Genomic DNA, 16,956 nt, shown 5'->3' on the forward strand with positions numbered 1-16,956 from the left:
TTCCTTCCTGTCTTTCTTCCTTCCTTTGGTTGTGTTTCTTGGATATTTTTCCTCAGTAAAACAAAAAGTAATGAATACACCACTCTTATTTGTATCTCATGAGAATAAAAGATTATAAGGTAGAAAAAGGTGGATAGGAATGCTTCGTTCTGCCCTGCTCCCACCTTACTCTATTCTACGTGGATTGACTCTGCCTTCCTGACCTTCCAAAGATGCTCTTGTCCCTTCCTCTTCCACTTTTCTCACTGGGACCCACAACTTTTCTGTGCCTCTTTCATCTCTATACCTGAATTGGGAAATAAATAAATACAACTTTTCTATATAATTAGACATCATTTAACTTGTTCCAGCTTTTATATACAAACATCTTTTTTTCTTTTCTTGAACCAATTGCTTAATTAAAAGCTTTTTAAATCTTAAACAGGTGATAATAATCTGGTGAAACTATTCAAAATGCACAGCAAACAAAAGAGATCAAAGAGATCAGATTCTCTTATAGGTGGGCCCAAGCAACAGTAGTTTATAAAGTTGCATGAATGATTTCAATATGAAACCAAGGTGAAGAACCCACTAAAAATACTGCATTCCTCTAAGGATTGTATACCTGCATCTCTGAATCCCTATGAGTAAGCCCTAGCTGCCATGAGGCCAGTCTGACCATGAGCAGAAAAATTTTCAGAATCAATGCTATCAGCTCTGCAAAGCATTTGCTTCTGACAAAACTCATTAGGCAACCTACTATTTATAATTGCAAAAATGCTAAGGTAAAATAATAGCTTGAAGAATAAATTATAAATTTTATTTAGTCAAAATTATGATGAAGGAAAAAGAGAGCTTAATGCTAATATTTGAACTACCTGCTACAGTTGCAGAATAAAAATTATTAGGAATGATATTCGGCTTACCCAAGGAACTTGTTCAGTGTAGAATTGAGAACAGTTATCGTCCAATCCTTTTCAGACCCCAACGCTCCATTTATAGTATTTTACTTTTTTCCATATACCAATTTCTTTAATAGAAATTACCCATATGCCATGCAATGCATGGTTGGCTTGTTTTATATTTGTTTAACAGCCTTATTCCGTGATTTAAGGGAACTTCCATAAGGCCAGAATAGTCAAACAATACCTTAAAAACAAAATGATATTAAAAGGGCACTCAAGGCAAAATGTGAATGTGACATTTTAGCATTGATTTGTAATGTGTGTATAATGCAGACATTTCATCTGAAAGCTAAATTCAGAGGATCAGTTCCATTAGTGACATATGCAAAATATTTCCTGAGTATACCATTTGCTTTCCATAAGGAAAGGTGATTTTAAACACACAAGGGATAAGGAAACCTTTACTTATATTTGTATAAATGCTAGAATGTGAAGATTTGGATAACTTTTAATTCTCATCATGGAAATATTAATAATCTGTATATTCTTTTTTAATTGTTAAGAACTGATAGCAGCTGTTTCATTACGCATTATAACTTCTCAGGGTTTTACCTCATATCCTCGAGAGCATATGCTCTTTAGAAAACATTTTAGGAAACATTTGGATGTTGTCGTAGTTATAGCCCTGGAGAGAAAGTGTGCTCTATTATTTAAATTATATTCCAACATGTGACAATATCTGTGTATTTCTCTGAAAAGTTTTATAATGGTGTATTACTTTTATAGATAACTAAATGAAAGACTGCATACATATCTGTATGAATTATAATCCTGTATATTTGAATTCTTATAGAAAATATAACAAATATAGTTCTAAGCAGATGTTATTTACTTTAGCATGATAACAATAATTACAGAAGTTAACTTAGGTGAGAATTTTATGTCATTAATTTTAGTTCATTTTGGTCCAACCATGGTAAAAACTATATGACATCTAAGGCAATATCACTAACATGATTCACAATGACACAACACAAACCATTGCTGTTGGAGACCACTTGTGTTAATGACATGCATGCTTGCCTTCAGTTATTACTACCATGCAGTGTGTGGCATATGAGTGATTAGGCATACTATAGAGTTTTGTAATATCTGAAATAGAATTTTCATACCTGATATATATGTTTTGATTTCTATGAAGCTCATATCTTCTGTAGTAAGTTAGCAAAGTGAAATATTACTAAAAGTTTATGTTATAGGGGCTGGAGAGATGACTCAATGGTTAAGAGCACTGTTTGCTCTTGGAGAGGACCCAGGTTTCGGTCCTAGCACCCACACGATGACTCGATTGTCTGTCACTCCAGTTCCAGGGAATCCAACAGATACTCTCTTCTGACCTCTGTGGGTACTGTACGACACGGGTGCACTTAGAAACATTTGGGCAATACACTCATAAAGGTAAAAGTAAAAATAATAAAATAAAATAAAATTTTATGTTATAAACTTAGGCAAACATCTCACTTAAAGCTTGATTAAGATCTAGGACAGTGCAAGTCCATGAAGGGAGAGAGGATGTACCAAAAACCTGTTGAAAGAGCTCAGTAAGTGATCAGAAAGTCATCAGGAACATGGGAAGAAAACCCAATGTAAGGAGTAGAAAGTGAGAGAGACTGACAGCACACCCCAAGTCAGCACTGGGTCAGTGCTTAGCAGCACCACAGATCCCAGGTACTCTCCAGTGTAGGGGATGTGAAGAATGAGGACGCCAGAGAGATTCCCAAAGCTAGTCAGCACAGTAGGGAATACAAGGGCAATAACCCAAAGAGTTTGGAATAAGATTCAGTAACCTGGTACTGGAATGAGAGGAAAATAAAACAGGGGAAGCAAAAGCTTAAGTGAATGTTCCCTATTAGAATAGAGAGGTAAACAAGGGTGTAAAGAAGTCAAATTAGAGCTATGTAAAGGATCAGAATGAAAATCGAATATTTGCTGTGCACCAGCATTCATCCTTTCTTCATTACTCAGGACAAGATTGGTTTCAGATATATTGGAACAGGGCTCAGAACTCCAGGGAAGGTGGGGTTCAACTGTACAGAATGGATAAGAAGAGAAAACACAAAGGTTGTGAACCAGAAAGCATAGCCTATGGTGACGAGAACTCAAGAAGCAAAGCACATACAGTTTGTTCTCATGGATGCAACTTTTACAGTTATCAGTAACCACACCTCTGCACAGTAAAGAGCAGCTAGCATTAGAACTTTCAGCTTCACTGAATTTTTATGAGTCTTAGAGACAACCAGAGATGGTTATTCTAGATCTCTAGCTTAACAGAAACAACTTTAAGCATTTTATTCTTACCTGCCAGTAAATTCCAGGATAGTGTCCTCAGAATAGTCTCACTAAACCAAGACAAAATATATTTTAGAAAAATTTCAGATATGCACTTTTAAATTTTTTGTGTGTAAGTCGCCTAGGAAAATGCAATTTCTATATATTCAATTTTACCTGGCTTACCTTCCATACCTGAGTTGTAGTAGCCTATAAAAATGTAACATGAAGAAGTTTTTCCTCCATTCAAATGTTGGTAAGTTTGAATTGCATAATACTTCATGTATTTATTTTATTTTCTCTCCCATTTTGTTTGAGGAAATTTACATTTTGAAGGGCACTGTGCAATGGACAAAATGAGGTTTTTGATGAATAAGGTATTTGATGTAATCTTTAAACATGTTTTGATTCTTGAGCCAGCCTCAGGAGCACTGTGGCTTTCCTGTTCCCACCCCATGTAAATAAATAAATAAATAAATAAATATAAAAAAATAGATAAGCATTTTATTTCTATGTCAGTCAAATGTGTGTATGCTGTGAATTTAATATGTAGGGTGTGTGCTGTGCATATATATGTATATAAATAAAGTTGAGTATTTGAACCTTTAAGATTCAAAAGAAAAGCGGTATCATCAGGATGAATAGTGTAAAGCTCAAAGAATATAAAAATTTCAGTAATGGCATCACAAATGCTTTTGACTAATTGTAGTCATTAGAGTAAAATTTTGCTTGTGGCATAGAAGCTTGCAAACTTTCTCATTCAGAACTTAATTTTTCAGAGATGTACACATAAAAACTTCAGAGTTCCCATAATACAGTGCTGCTTCCCAGTAGTCAACAGCCTAATCTTTCTTTTGTTGCTTCAAACAAAGAAGCCTTATTGCATTTCAGCATATTGTTTTAAATGCTTCTTTCTCAAAGTTAAGTTTCAGAAGGTGCAGTTTTCGCATCACTTGTTTTATAACAAGGAAGGAGGCTTCCTTTTAAGCTCATAGTCTACATGTCAATAAATGATAGACTTCTTCTATTTAAGATAGGGAAAAAACATCATATATTGTCACCTCACTCTCATGCAACATGAATTTGTTAATAACTGAGGTTTATGAATATTTATGATGATACAATGTGACTAACGAGACAGTACAGCTTTAATTTCCAGGTGGCATCTCTGAGATGTATGCAATTTAACACTGATTAATCAGATTGCTGAGATCTTAAAATTTTAGCTTTGCCTGAATTTATAACGTATCAGTGGTTCTTCCCATATTTACAAAGCAACATGTTCTGTTTAACTAAAAATTACTCCACACTCTTTCTGCAGACAGTTGTACTCTTGGCCAAAGTTTGTATAGGATTCAAAATCAGATCTGGAATCAGGAGGGCAACAAAAGTAACTATTATTAAGTTAGTATGTTAAACACACCACACACACACATGCAAAACCCAGACATTTCAAGTAGATGTGCTCTTGAAAGATGTGGCAAGTTACAAAAAAACAAACACAATTCTACATTCCAGAACATCAGCTTCTTTCAAGATTTGGGTTGAGCTATCTTTGCTCCTTCAATATCCATTTCAAGAACTTTCTTGATTGGGATCCCTTTCCTGGAGAAAACTTTCCCCTGAATTGAAAGCCTGTGAGCTCTCTTATTCTGAGGTGAATGAGAAGGAGTATTGTCAGAGTGCCAGTAAAATGCAGTGCTTGGTTGTGGCTGCTCTGCCAGAGCTGCAGGAGTTAATTGTGTGAATGATAATGAGACCCGGGAGGCAGCAGATGCTCTCGTGCCTTTACAATCCAAATGCAACAAATTCCTCTCACAGAAGAAACTTCAGGGACATCTTGGCCCCCTGGAGATGAGGATAGACCAGGCCATAACCACATGCCACCTGCTAGACCTGTTTTTTTTTTTTTTTTTTTTTTTGTATGAATGTATTGCCTGCATGTATGTGAGTGCTGTCTTCTGCAATGACTTTATGGCACTGGGCTTTTAACCATAGTAGATGAATGGAACATGGGAATTTTTCATTAGGAAACATTTGCAGCAACAGCAGTTATCTGGACACAAGGAAAGATTCACGTTCAGAATAGGGTATATAGCCTTTGCTAGATTCTTTGCTCTTGAAACTCTTAACTGAGGCTATTTGTTTTAAAGCAGACTTACAGGTCCATATGATTTTTATTATAATCTTAAGAAAAGGAGGCATTTTGTCCCTACAAAAAATTACAATAGAAATTTAGGATTTATATCCAAGAATGGTGCTGCACACCTGTTATTTTTTCCCCCAGTACTCAGGGGGCTGAAGCCAGAGGACCCCAAGTTTGAGGACAGCGTGTGATACATAAGTCCCCAGTCAGCTTTGTCTACAAAGTGAAAATGTCTTAAAAAGTAAAATAAGCACATAAACAAATAAATTTAGAACTATGAATATTTATCTGTGAGTGAAAATAAACACATTTGAATTTCTGGGAATGCTATAGCCAAAATGCTCTGAAATGACTTCTTTTAATCTGGTTTGAATTATTTGCTCAGTAATTAGTAATACTAATTTGATAAATAGCTCTGGCTAGACAAGGCTGCACTGCACACTGTAAGGAAAATGAATGATGAGAATGGAGGCTAGCAAATTTGAAAGTGATAGTGGCAGAGGTTTCCATTAGGCATTCTGGAACTTTCCATGAAGACAGCAGAGCATGAGAAACACTATGAAAGCCTTATTAGAAATTAGTTGCTTTTAGTTTTGAGAAGGCATATTGTTGTTTCTAAGAAATGGGGTTAGTACATTCCTTGTAGGTAGTATTGGACCTAGCTGTAGTATTAGAATACAGGATTCATGTATAATGTCAGTGCAACATGGAAATTTGTCTTACAAGATTCCATATGGAAAGCTCCCTGCCCATGTTTAGGTGAACACACAAAGACTGTTCTGATTTCACTTTTTTGTTCAGCTACTTTGACTCTCATTAAAATCAAAGCAATTATTTAGGTTGCAATTTCAGAATTCGTTGTAGAGAAGTTTTGTTCATCCAGCATTAGTAGTATAGTTTAGACTGAAATATAGACTTCATAAGTTTATATCACTACTATCCTTTCAGAGATGGGTTGTATAAGCTCTGCAGTTCAGGATTATTCTGTTTATAAAGATTCAAGGCTTTACAGTAAATAAAAACTGTTCCTTTTCATAACAATAAAATATGTGCTTCTGATTTACTGAGAAGTCAGATATAGAAGCATGTGGGAACAATATGTAAATGCTAAGCAAGCTGTTTATACTGGGATACACTCCTGCATAACAATCATAATCCAATCCTAGCAAAACCCTTTTGAATTTAAAACACTCTGGGACAGCAAAACAGAAAGAGCCACAGCAAACGGGGTAGAGATGTTTGTAAGAATACTCAAATACATTCACTGTTTCTGAAAATTAGAGATTTCTATACATTCAAAGCTGCAAAGCAAGAACCTTTAAAATTGTATTACTGTGCTTTGGTGAAGTGCTCTGAAAAAAAGTCATTTTGAGATTTGTTTTCACATATTCTTATTATTAAAAGGGAGCATTAAAGCAGGAATGGGAGTCATTTTGTCTAGGAAAAAATTGGTATTGAGAGTAGTGGAGAATGTGAGTATTTATGATTTCATTAAATACATGTTAGACCTTCAAAACGTCTATGTTGATTCATGCTTCTTCCAATTTAAGGAAAGTCTTTTTGCTGTTATTTACTTGGATGACTCAATCCTTTTTGCTGAACAAGGTACAGCACATTTTCTAGCCTTAAATTATATTATCTTCTTTACCAAAAATGTTCATATCTGTCATTTAGCTTAACGACAGAAAATAGAGTATCTAGAAAAGCCTATCAAAACATATACTGGCTGAGCGTGGTGGCACACACCTCTAATCCCAGCACTTATGAAGCAGAGTCAGGCAGATTTCTGTGAGATTTAAAATGTACCTTGAAACACTCAAAATATCCAGATATTCTATTTAAATCTTCTTCCTAAATCTGGGATTGGGTTCTTCATTCAAGAAAATATTGTAGATAGGAACTTCCAACTGTGAAGACCAGTGATAGAACAAGGCAAAAATCAAAGAATTGCTTAGTGGGAAGTGGGCTTGGTGATCTCAGATCAGTATCACATGTATTAAGTTATACTACTCCCTTGTGTAAGTCTCCTGATTGGTTCTACTGAAAGTTTGGAATGTCCCTGATTATAACATAAACAAGAATCCAAATGTCTACCTGGCTTTTCTCAGTTTCCCATGGACACTCCTCCTGCATCTTCTAACTTAATGAAAATTTAGTTATTGTTCTTTCTAGGAGAATATAGTGTCAGGGAGATTTCATGTGTTTGTGAAGACATCCTCCTAAGGAACCCACGATATTTAATAAACCATGTTTACCTTTACTTCCTCAGTTTTCCTTCCATTCTTTGGAGAAATTATTTCAATTAGAAATACATGGAACATGTTCATTGGTACCATCCTAAACACAATGTACTGATGCATTTCTGGTTGCTGGTTTTGTTTTATATGCTGCAATAATTTCAATAAGAAGATTGGCATGGGAATAGGAGTTGCCTCCATTTAAAAATATTGCACAAACTCAAGGATCTGAATTCAGATTCCCAGCATTTGCATAAAAAACCAAGACATAAATTTGTGATGCTAGTGCTTGGTATTTAGATATAGGCAGATCTTGATGCCTTGCTGTTTGGAAAGACAACCTAGTCAGTAAATAAGCTTCAGGTTCTGTTAAAGACTGTCTCAAAAATATGTTGGATACAGGCTGAAAAAATATTCTTGAAATCAACCTCTGTCTGGCCTCTACATTCAGGTGCACACAAGGATGTGCAGCTGTGTGGATACATATGAATATGGATATTCACTGCACACTAAAAAAAAGAGAAGAAAATTACCTTAATGTGTTAATAAAATTATTTCCCTCATAACTTCATAGTTTGGGGGAAAAAAGGAGGACAATTTAAGGACACAATAGTTTTGTTTTTTCATTTACTATTTGAGAAATAAGTAACCATTGTTTAGAAGTAGATTTTGGAGGCAGACAGGTATATATATGAAATATATCTGAAAATTTTTCTGGAGTTTTCGTTCCCTTATACATAAAATGGACCTAAGACTAATGACAACACAAGTTTGACAATATTCAACATTAGTCACCAGGTGCTCTATATCTGTCCTTGTTAACTAAACTTCACTATTTCAGCACTTTGTCCTCTATGAAGAGAAAAGGGTATTCCTGTATCCTAGGGCCAAAGTATTTTTACTCTGGACCAATCATAACAACTCCATTCTCTTTGCCATTGATTGATTAAAGAATAAACATGACATAATTCTAACCAATAAATTTTAAGAGTATATTAGTAAGAGGCTTCTAGAAAACACTATTTTTTTTTCTTTTTCTTTTTTTTTTTTTGAGACAAGGTATACCATAGAACTAAGCTGGCCAGGAACTTGCTATGTAGACAAACTGACTTAGATCTCACAGAGATCCACCTGCCTCAGCCTCCTGAGTGCAGGGATTACAGACATTGGCCACCAAGTCAGGGTCAAAACCACTATTTCTTGATGAAAAACCTATTATGGGAATCTACCCATCTCGCTACTCTATATTTAATCCAAGTGAAGTTCTATGTCTTACAACTATAGAGCTGCCTTGAGCCCTTGAAAAAACATGTGCAAAGTGGATGACCCATCAGAATGATATCAAACAGTATGGAGATGGCAGAATCCTAGCTCATGAAAGCATCATTGAGCTATTTATTTAGGACTGAAAGAGTCATAATGTTTGTTGATGTATTTATATCATACTTGCAGGAATAAATATAAGCACTTCATTATAGGTATTATAGTAAGGGATAAGGAATATATATCCACTTACATAAAATGGTTTTCAACAATTATAACCCTTGTTTTTTTTTTTTACATTGTCAGACTCTTACATTTAATTACTAGGTGAGCCATTATTATTTTAGATGTGTTTTTACAATGACTACAATCTAAACATACACTTAAATATACCATTTTAATTACATTTTAGCATAGACATTTTCTAAAATAGTTTAGTGCATTTTGAGCAGTTATTTTATAAGATTCTTTGTAACTTAACTGAGATTCTATTATGAAGATTATATTCATCTGAATAAACAATATCAGCTATAACTGGTTAACTTAACATAATTAAATTAACTCATCCAGATTCAAAAGAGATACTCAATGATAATAGGAGGTACAATATTCATGCAATTTCATGTTATATACATGCATGTGTGTATATAAAATGTTATGTGTCTTACCAGAAAAAGTCATTATGTCTGTGAAGCTATAGATTCTCTACTCAGTTTTGTTCTCTTTGAAAAAAAAATACATATATATGTATATACACAGATTTATGAGCTATTTAACAATAGAAATAGGTTCTATTAATATGTGATTGTGTATGGATATAATTGAGTTTACTTCAGAAATATGAGATGGCTGTAATGTCACTGGAGGATATGATCTTCTGGGACCACCACCATATATATATATATCATCTAATATATACATATATATATGTGTGTGTGTGTGTGTGTGTGTGTGTGTGTGTGTTGTCTATATAAACTGTTTATTCCCCCAAATCAGCTTTATAGCTATGGATCTGTTACCTGTTCAGAATGTGTTAATCACTTCTCTTTATGTCATGAAATCTTAATTATTTTTAATCAAGTTTTTTCCAAGAAATAATTTCAACTTTCTCTTTGTCTTGAAGTGTTAAGTTCTCAAAATCTGATAATTGTATTTTTAACTATATTAAAAATCCTAGATTACTCTTTCTTAAAAGTAGTTCAAGTGATAGCTGATAACCAGGAAGTGACTAACATTTTTACAAATTCCATAAGTTAGCAATTAGACCCCATGTTGCCAACAATCTGGCCATAATTAACAATAGTGAATTTTACATGCAACATATTAACATTCAATAATCATTTATCGAACTCAGCATGCTACATCAAGATTTCTTTCCCTGTGATTTAATCTAATTTAATATATGCTAAACAATAATTGTCATGTTTTTCATCATCTAATTCGATGTGCACATTTCAAAGTTATATAGTACTTCGTAATTTTTAAACTTTCACCTTGAGAACAGTCACTAGTGTATGGAGAGCAGAATATCCAAATTTGGAATGCTCAAATGGCTGGCTAAATAGAACATTTATCGAGGAGCATCCAGAAGGATTGTACATAAAGTGGATTTTAGCAGGAGCAGAAGAGTGAATTACTGACAGCTTTTTTTTAGTTGTTTTCTTTATCCAGAGCTAGAAGTGGGTAAGGATAAATGGGCACAACTGAATGTTTGTGTATTCTATAACTATTGAAGAACTAGATTTCTATTTGAAAAGCATTTTGCTTACAAAGAAAAATGTACATGAGAAACGAATATACAGGGTAATATCTGGTATAAAATACTGGATACAAAGGGAAGTTTAATTTCCTTCCTCTCTCTATAAAACTAAATATATATAATTTTCTTATATCACATCTACTAAATGTTTTTAAACAAAGGGCATCTAAGCTCTGGCCTTTCTTACAGTCATCTTCTCCGTATGTCAACAGTTTCTGAACTCCCTGGAGTGCAGTTTCACAGCACATAGAATTAAGTGACATCAGGTTAAAATGCCACCCATTTCCCATAGCAACATTAGATTGCTATCTGTAGCCATGTAGATCTCCAGACGTGCCTGTGTTCTTTTAATTTTGATCTCCAATTTCATAACCAGCCTGGTTTGGAAGACCTAGAGTCATAAAATGAATAGCAACTCACCTAGATGTCTCCCATTTGGACTCAAAAGATTATCATTTGCCAAACTTTAAGTCACCTACTGGAACTTGGCATGCTACTGTTGCCAAGACATCCCAAATACTGATTGCCCATGCACACAAAATTAACCTTGCAGCTGCCACTCTAGTCCATGGATTCCAACTCTTCCTGGCTTCTGGCTCATGCTGCCTCCTGGCACCTAAATAGCCCTGTCTCCAGGTGTGTGGCTGTCCTATGGGCCCTCAGCCCATTTCATTTTGAAGTGAGTCCACTAAAGTCCATTTCTACTCTACGTTTTAGTTCTGGATACATTGTCATTTCTCAACCCTTACTTTAGGTAGATAAATTTGATTCGATGAAGGGTTCATATTTTTCTGTAAGTTTTCACTATTATATTCTTGAGTGGATTAGTAGATGGAATTCAAGGAGAGCAACATAGAGACATGTCATAATTGATAAAGGTATGGTAATGCTTTTTAAATGAAAATTTTATTTGACAAATTTTCTTTTCTTGTCATTAACAAAATATCATATAAAATCAAGCACTTTTGTCTCATTAATAGAATGACATGATATTTATAAAAATAGAACTCTAGCTTAAAGGAAGTGAGAAAAGGCACATAATAATTGTATATCTGACACAATATAAAAGATAATTGTGTACCCTGAAGTGTTCTTCATTATCTTGTTAGATGTGGATGTATGTCTTAGGATCTGAGGGGTACTAATAGAGCTTGTGGAATTTCTTCAATGAAGCCATAGTGGTTCAAGATCAGTGTACTTCGGTACCATTAGTTTTGTTGATCACGTTCATAAGGGATTTTGATAAATCACACTGTACAGAGCTTCAGCTATCCAGCTTGAAATGCCGGAAAAAAACAAACAAACAAGGACTATAGATACAATTCACATTTTTTCCTCAACAAGTGTTAAGCAGAAAATAGATGAACAAATGCTAAAATAAGTACCTACCTCTTATATCTAATTTGACCTGGACTTGGTGAATTTTCCAATTATCAAAATTCTTCTTAGAAATTTTTTTCTTTCCTATCTCACAAAGAACTATATGAAGGCCGCTAAGACTAAATAACATTCTGAGGATTCCATACCTTTCAGCTGGTGACACCTGAAATCATCTATTTGTTGGGCTCATCTAGGAAGATTTTTTCCTTCTAATCAGCTCTGGAGTACTGGCATTTTTTTTAACTTTACTAACCTCTGTCTGGTAAAGTTTTCCAGTTTTTACTAATTTCCCAGGATACAATATAGAGTAAGTATTTTGGTTTATTATGGTCATATGGTGTCATGTAGGACCAGGCATTTCTTCTCTAAGGCATTTCATACAAATAGTATATGGAGAGACTGTAATGTTATTTCAGTCTATAAGAAGAAAATTGAACCTGTGCTATGTTTCTAATTTTGCTGGTAAGAAAGAGATGGCAATACTGGGGGGGGGGGGGGACTATACCAGATCTTAAAGTATACTACAGAGCTGTAGTCCTAAAAACAGCATGGTAATGGTGCAAACACAGACACATAGATCAATGAAACACCATTGAAGATCCAAACCTGAGTACATGCAATTTCAGCCACCTGATATTTGACAAATGTGCCAAGAACACACAATGGAGGAAAGACAGCATCTTCAACAAATGGTGCTGGCAAAACTGGATCTCCATCTGTAGAAGAATAAAACTAGATCCTTTTCTTTCTCCTTACACAAAAGTCAACTACAAATGGATCAAAGACCTCAATGTGAAACTGGAAACACTGAAACTATTAGAAGAAAATATTTGCAGTAACTTACAGGATATAGGTATAGGAAAGGATTTTCTACATCAGACAGAAGTTACTCAGGAATTAAGGTCAGCAATCAATAAGTGGGACCTTGTTAAACTAAAAAGCTTCTGTACAGCAAAAGAAAAAATCAAAAAAGTGAAAAGAAACCCCACAGAATGGGAAAATTTTTTTCACCAGTGACACATCTGACAGAGGTTTAACATCCAGAATATATAATGAACTCAAAAAACAGAATCAAGACAAGAAGTAATCCAATTAAGAAAAGATGGGCTAAAGATCTAAACAGAGAGTTCTCAAAGGAAGATATAAAGATGGCTAAGAAACATCTCAAAAAGTGTTCAACATTGTTAGTAATTAGGGAAATGCAAATTAAAACCACCTTAAAGTATCACCTTACCCCAATCAGACCTGCTAAGATCAAGAGAACAAATGATACAAAATGCTGGTGAGGATTTGGAGAAAGGGGAATCCTCATTCACTGCTGGTGGGATTGCAAACTTGTGCAAGCCCTATGGAAAAAGGTAGCTTAAAAAGCTAGAAATTAATCTACCATATGACCCGGTTATACCACCCCTTGGCATATACCCAAAGGATTCATCCTATCGTAGAGACACTTGTACAACCACATGTGTTGCTGATCTTTTCACAATAGCTAAGACATGGAAGCAACATAAGTGTCCCTCAACTGATGATTGGTTAACAAAAATGTGCTATATTTACACAATGGAGTTCTATTCTGCAGTAAGGAAAGATGAAATAATGAAATTTGAAGATAAATGGATGGATTAGAGACTGTTATACTAAGTGAAATAACAGACTCAGAAAAACAAAGGACATATGTTCTCCCTCATACGTGGTTCCTAGCACCAAATCCTTTTAAATTCCAGGACCTTTTAATAAGGTGATGCTATACAGCAGTCCCTTTTGCATGAAATAACTACAATCATCATGACTTCAGCTGAGCCTGATCACTAAACATAGTCAAAATTGGGCTTGTTGATGGTTGTGCTCATTCATTAAAGGAGTGCCAAGCAGCGTCACTGGACCTTCACCTGACTATCCAGCCACTCTTCCCAGCCAACTATACCAGCCTTGGAAGGCAAAAGAAAAATGAGGAAGAACCCAATAGAGGGGTGCTTTTGGAAGCCCTTGTCAAGAAACTCCAGTGGACTCTCATATGAACATTTGAAAATTGCCCTGTTCTGACTTTTTTTCTAGTTCCCTGTCTAGAACTTGTGATGCTAATTACTCTTGCCTTTACTTCTCCTTCACATCTCCTATTCACAATTCAAAGACTTTCTTTTCCCCTTAAAGGTAAGAGTTATAGAATTTGGGAATCTTTTGCTTCATCCTGTGTCCCTGTTTAGCATGGAAGAAGCCAGAGCAGGTCTGCGTCCCTATTCCCAATTGGCAATTTGGGTTAACTCCTTCAGAGGATGGTGTGATAAGAATAGGAGGTAGGAATTGGCTAGGCAGTTAGGGTAAAAAGACCCCAAAGAAATATATCCAGTTTCTGGGCTAAAAGTCAAAATGTCCTTGGGCCTGTTAGCAGCACATTCTTTTCCAAAGGCAAAAAATGTCAAAATGTCAAAAATATTTGGGAGCTTGTATCTAATCCTTAAAAGATTTTAGTGTTACCTCTTCGGAGGGGGAATTTTGGAGGGGAGGGAGTGGGCATGGGTTTGATCAAAACAGCTAATATGCATGTATGAAATTCTCATTCTACAAAAATAAAGTTTTTGTAAAAGTTAAAAAAAAGAGAGATGATATGGTAAATTGTAAGTGAATATTTATTACTTGTGTTAACTACAACTGGTTTTTAAATTTCATATGCTATTACAAAATATAGATTTAAAGTCATATCTGATTTTTAGAAATGCTACTTAATTTTGCATTCCACTACCAAAAATGATCATTTATAATGCAATATGAAAAGTTTAAGTTTTAGAACTGAAACGTGGGTTTTCCTCTATCTTCAATAGGAAGGAAATAGGGTTCAGGCATAGAAAGGTGACTTTTCCTTAAAAAAAAAGAAGAAGAAATCAAAATAGTAACATACAGACAAATCAGGCTGAAATAGTAAAGTCTAGGGAGCAGGGGAGATAACTCAGTATAATGCCTGTCACCCAGGAACAAGGATCTCAATTCAGATCCCCAGCATCTGTAACTCAGGTGCTGGAGATACAGGGACAGGTGGATCCCTGAGGCTTGCTGGCATCCAGCCAGCCTTATCAATTGGTAAGCTCCAAAAATCACTGAGACACCCTTTCTTCAAAGATAAGGTCGAAAAGTCATTGAAGAAGATACCTGCTGACTTCCACCCTCCGTATAATGCACATACATGTGTACACACCACCATACACTACCATTTGTATTCACAAACAACTATTTGTACCCCCACACATACTGACATACATGTGCATCTCTTTCCCCCTCCATGGATACTCACCTAATAAATAGAAAGAAAGGAAAATGTAGATAAAATATGTCCAACAGAGTGGATACAGTCAAACTCTAATCCATAAGCTCAGGACCACTGTGCTCTTATGCCTGACCTCACTCACAAGGCTACAGAATTCAAGTGGTGAGAACACCTCCCTGTCAACAAATGCTGCCCTATCAAAGGGGGTGGGGTAGATTTTTTAGGTATTCCATCAGTTCTCCTTCATTGGCTACCTGAGAAGCTGTTTTGAAGGCCCTTCATCTATTCATGAGTTTGTAAATGTCCAAAAGAAATAAGTTCCATGTGGCCTTGGCTAGTTGATCATTAAAAGAAGTTTATCAGTGTCCTTTCTAAACAATAATCCAGGAGAGAGCTCTTTTGGTGCTTTCTTATCAGTGATAGGAATAAAAAAGTTTTGATTTGTTGGAGTTAGTGATACACATACAGAGAAAGACATTTAAAAAAAATTGTACTTTTTGCAAAATAAAAATAACAGCAACATACATGTGGATTGTGATTGCTGTAGCTCAGTGCTATAGCACTTGTCTGGCATGCATGAGGCCTGGGTTCCATGTGCAGTACTAACAGAGGTAGAATAAAAGGGAGAAAATTTGTGAAGAAAAATAGTCAATGATAAATGAAAAAGGACACTTTCAAGGAGATATACATAAGCAACCAGGAAGACATTAGCATCTGAAAATGAAATAGTATTTGGTGTAGATATTGTCACAGTTATAAATTCCATCTTCCATGAAGTGAATCCAAGACCTTTAATGACACAATCATAGAAACACATTACACATGATCACATGTTAACTAACAACTTCTGCTACACTCTGAGGAAATCACGCTGAAGTTCTTTGTCAAAATGTTTATATCTAAGCATACTGCTATAAACAAGTGAAAGAGTTTGAAGATATTTTGACATTTTTAAACAAAGGGGGAAAATATCAAGTAGATTAAGGCAATCAAATCTGATGTACTTTGAGTTTTGGGGATAGACTTATCAAATTCACAGAGAAAACTTTCCTAGACATAATGGAAGAAGCTTACCTGTGAATTTTCATCCCAACTTTGAATAGTTACTTTAAATAGTTCCTTTCTTTGCTCCGTCTTTGCAAAGCAGGCCATTGAAGCCTGAATTGATATAATTATGAACTCAGATTGTTAGAGACCTAGGCCAGATGGTGATGGTTTGTAAAGTCCCAGTTGCTTGTGATAGTTCTAGTTTGTCTATAGGGTTTGAGGATCAGCATTTTGAAAGGGTTTGCAAACTGATAAAACAGTGTTATTCATGGTGGCAGAGTGTTCATCAGCATGACCCAACACTAAATACTTTCATTACAGGCATTCCTATTCTGCACAGTTTGCCACATAGTACTGGTTTCAGGAGGGGGAAAAAAAGACAATGGCTTATAAAACGCTCCTGCATGCCTAAACCAAGGGAGAGTTCATGCTGGGATCTTCTGTTTTCTCTTTTGGAAAGAACCTTCTTTGTGACTTTAGCTGAGCTCTACTGAGAGTAAGCAAAGTGGAAAAATCAGAAAATTACTTTTTTTTTTTTATATATGTTTCTGGGGGGCAAAATAGAGTGGGAGAAAATAAATGGAAAATAAGTGGCAGCGAGAATCTGTGAAGCAGAGAATAAATATGTAAGTGGCTGAGGACAGCTGTGGAAT

This window comes from Nannospalax galili, unplaced genomic scaffold (assembly GCF_000622305.1).
Source record: "Nannospalax galili isolate Female #2095 unplaced genomic scaffold, S.galili_v1.0 scaffold96, whole genome shotgun sequence".
Lineage (NCBI taxonomy): Eukaryota > Metazoa > Chordata > Mammalia > Rodentia > Spalacidae > Nannospalax > Nannospalax galili.